This window comes from Limulus polyphemus, unplaced genomic scaffold (genome assembly GCF_000517525.1).
Source record: "Limulus polyphemus unplaced genomic scaffold, Limulus_polyphemus-2.1.2 Scaffold9406, whole genome shotgun sequence".
Taxonomy (NCBI): domain Eukaryota; kingdom Metazoa; phylum Arthropoda; class Merostomata; order Xiphosura; family Limulidae; genus Limulus; species Limulus polyphemus.
The window spans coordinates 4,723-9,045 of NW_013675016.1; positions in this window are offsets into that span (position 1 = coordinate 4,723).

Sequence of the window (4,323 nt, forward strand, 5' to 3'; positions counted from 1 at the left end):
CCACGCTCTTCTGTTGGCCTTGGTATATCTGGTTGGGGGATATTGACAAACTTCTAACCACGCTCTTCTGTTGGCCTTGGTATATCTGGTTGGGGGATATTGACAAACTTCCAACCATGCTCTTCTGTTGATCTTGGTATATCTGGTTGAGGGACATTGACAACCTTCCAACCACGCTCTTCTGTTGACCTTGGTTTATCTGGTTGATGGACATTCCTGATAACTTCAAGGAAATCTCTTCTTAGATGTATTTCTTTTATCTTAGTAAAAATGACAATGTCAGTTAAACAACAATTTGTTTCTTAGACGTGTTTGTTTTACCCTATTAACGGTGATAATGTGACATAGACAATAATGTATCACTTAGACGTGTTTATTTTACCCTATTAACGGTGATAATGTGACATAGACAACAATGTATCTCCTAGACGTGTTTGTTTTACCCTAGTAACGGTGATAATGTGACATAGACAACAATGTATCTCTTAGGCGTGTTTATTTTACACTAGTAACGGTGATAATGTGCCATAGACAACAATGTAGCTCTTAGACGTGTTTGTTTTACCTTAGTGAAGGTGATAATGTCACATAGACAACATTGTATCTCTTAGACGTGTTTGTTTTACCTTAGTAAAGGTTATAATGTCACACAGACAACAATGTATCTCTTAGACGTGTTTATTTTACCCTAGTAACGGTGATAATGTTACATAGACAACATTGTATCTCTTAGACGTGTTTATTTTACACTAGTAACGGTGATAATGTGACATAGACAACAATTTGTCTATTAGACAGGTTGTTATTTTCCACTCACGATGATAATGTGATGTAGGTAACACTACATATGATGCTATTGTTATAATGATAGAGAATCTCATCCAGGACGTACACGTGACGTAGGTAATAACACATAAAACACCACTGTAAAAAAGATACAGAACGCGTTTAGTAAATGACACCACACTAACATTATGTAACCATAACAACATAAACTAAATTATTTACCTTGTGTTGAGAAGTTTTTTGTTTATTGTACAAATTACTTTTCTCGTGCTGGGTATCGCTAAGTCTCCAATGCACCTTCATATTTGTTACTGGTTAACTTGTTCGTACATTCAGACCAGTGATTCGTCAGTTTCCTGTACATTAACGTTCGAGTTGTATAATACTATCTGGAACTATTAAACGGCTGGATAGTAGAATATACTGTTAGAATGGAGTAACATACTATTAAACTGATCCCATTCTGTGAATTCATGGATGATTCTAACAACACGAACCTCTCTGTAAAATGAGAATTGTGTCAAGTTTTCAGTTCTTAATAAGAACGCTCTTTTGTATATCAGGATTTGTAGAAAGGTCAGTATTTCATTTGATAAACGTAAAAAAGACGAGTTTTTTTTCATGTGTGTATTGGAGCTGTAAATAAGTTTCAAAAGTAATGAACAGCTGAATTCGAACCCAAGACCTAAGCTAAATAAAATAACCCAATTTGGCCTGATCTGTACCACTGCTTCCTATTTGTTACCACAGTTTTATTTAATCTGTTTCTCTCTCCATGTTATTTCATTTCCACAGTTTGATCTGATCTGTCTCGCTCCATGCTATTTCATTACCACAGTTTGATCTGATCTGTCTCGCTCCATGCTATTTCATTACCACAGTTTGATCTGATCTGTACCACTGCTTCCTATTTGTTACCACAGTTTTATTTAATCTGTTTCTCTCTCCATGTTATTTCATTACCACAGTTTGATCTGATCTGTCTCGCTCCATGCTATTTCATTACCACAGTTTGATCTGATCTGTACCACTGCTTCCTATTTGTTACCACAGTTTTATTAATCTGTTTCTCTCTCCATGCTATTTCATTACCACAGTTTGATCTGATCTGTCTCGCTCCATGCTATTTTTATCACAGTTTTTATATGATCTGTCTCGCTCCATGCTATTTTATTACCACAGTTTGATCTGATCTGTCTCGCTCTATGCTAATTTGTTATCACAGTTTTATCTGATCTGTCTCTCCCCATGCTATTTTATTATTACAGTTTGATCTGATTTGTCTCGCTCTATGCTAATTTGTTATCACACTGTAGACATTTGTTTGGTTTCAGAACTTACGCTTTTTATACAGGATCATTTGTACTTGTGTATACTACACGTGATGAGGAAAATTTTCCCTTCAAGTAGCTGACGGTCGAATTACTTCACAACATTTTTTTCGGGCTTCTTGCCAAGCTGTAAGGTTTCCCAGGAGAGCCACACCGAACATAGAAATGACGGCTATTCATCAAAACAGGAAACCCCCCCCCCAAAAAAAAAAACAATACGCGTAGAAGAAACTTTCCTGTTCATGTTTCATTTTACATAACTGTTGACGATAACTCTCCATATTTTACTGAAGTTATTTGTTTCATTTTATATAACTGTTGACGATAATTCTTTATTTTACTGAAGTTATTTTTTCAGTTTACATAACTGTTGACTATAACTCTTTATTTTACTGAAGTTATTTTTTCAGTTTACATAACTGTTGACGATAACTCTTTATTTTACTGAAGTTATTTTTTCAGTTTACATAACTGTTGACGATAACTCTTTATTTTACTGAAGTTATTTTTTCAGTTTACATAACTGTTGACGATAACTCTCTCTATTTTTACTGAAGGTATTTGTTTTAGTTTACATAACTGTTGATGATAACTCTCTCTCTTTACTGAATTTATTTGTTTCAGTTTACCTAATTGTTCATGATAACTCTCTCTATTTTTACTGAAGGTATTTGTTTTAGTTTACATAACTGTTGATGATAACTCTCTATTTTTACTGAATTTATTTGTTTCAGTTTACCTAAGTGTCGTTGATAACTCTCTCTCTTTACTCAAGTTAGTTGTTTCAGTTTACCTAATTGTTCATGATAACTCTCTCTATTTTTACTGAATTTATTTGTTTCAGTTTACCTAAGTGTCGATGATAACTCTCTCTCTTTACTCAAGTTAGTTGTTTCAGTTTACGTAAATGTCGATGATAAGTCTCTCTATTGGAATTACATATGGCTGGGCCTATCTTAAGAAATTATTTCGATGAAATCAAGTTCGCTTCCTGTTGCTGCAAAAATATGCTTGCATTTTGGGGTCAAATTCAGCTACTGGGTTACATAAGAGCAGCCCAAGATTTGGCGCTGGGTGCTGTTAATTAGCTGTCTTTCTATAGTCTGTAAGTTCAAAATTAGAGTCAGCTATGTGCAGATAGCTCTCTGTGCAGTTGTCTGTGAAAATTCTAAAAAGAAAAATAAGTGAACGTTTCTATCTTTCTTTCTAGCCACTTAACAATCTTTTCAGCTTGATCAAGTATATCAAACAGCATTACTTATGTTTTAAAGTAAAGGTTAGTCACTAAGTCACACGTGGCTTACGTTTCTATCTTTCTTTCTAGCCAATTAACAACCTTTCCAGCTAGATCAAGTATATCAAACAGCATTACTTACGTTTTTAAAGTAAAGGTTAGTCACTAAGTCACACGTGGCTTACGTTTCTATCTTTCTTTCTAGCCACTTAACAACCCTTTCCAGCTTGATCAAGTATATCAAACAGCATTACTTACGTTTTTAAAGTAAAGGTTAGTCACTAAGTCACACGTGGCTTACGTTTCTATCTTTCTTTCTAGCCACTTAACAACCTTTCCAGCTTGATCAAGTATATCAAACAGCATTACTTACGTTTTGAAAGGTTAGTCACTAAGTCACACGTGTCTTACGTTTCTATCTTTCTTTCTAGCCAATTAACAATCTTTCAGCTAGATCAAGTATATCAAACAGCATTACTTACGTTTTGAAAGGTTAGTTACTAAACCACACGTGTCTTACGTTTCTATCTTTCTTTCTAGCCACTTAACAACCTTTCCAGCTTGATCAAGTATATCAAACAGCATTACTTACGTTTTGAAAGGTTAGTTACTAAACCACACGTGTCTTACGTTTCTATCTTTCTTTCTAGCCAATTAACAACCTTTCCAGCTAGATCAAGTATATCAAACAACATTACTTACGTTTTTAAAGTAAAGGTTAGTTACTAAACCACACGTGTCTTACGTTTCTATCTTTCTTTCTAGCCAATTAACAACCTTTCCAGCTAGATCAAGTATATCAAACAGCATTACTTACGTTTTTAAAGTAAAGGTTAGTTACTAAACCACACGTGTCTTACGTTTCTATCTTTCTTTCTAGCCACTTAACAATCTTTTCAGCTAGATCAAGTATATCAAACAGCATTACTTACGTTTTTAAAGTAAAGGTTAGTTACTAAACCACACGTGGCT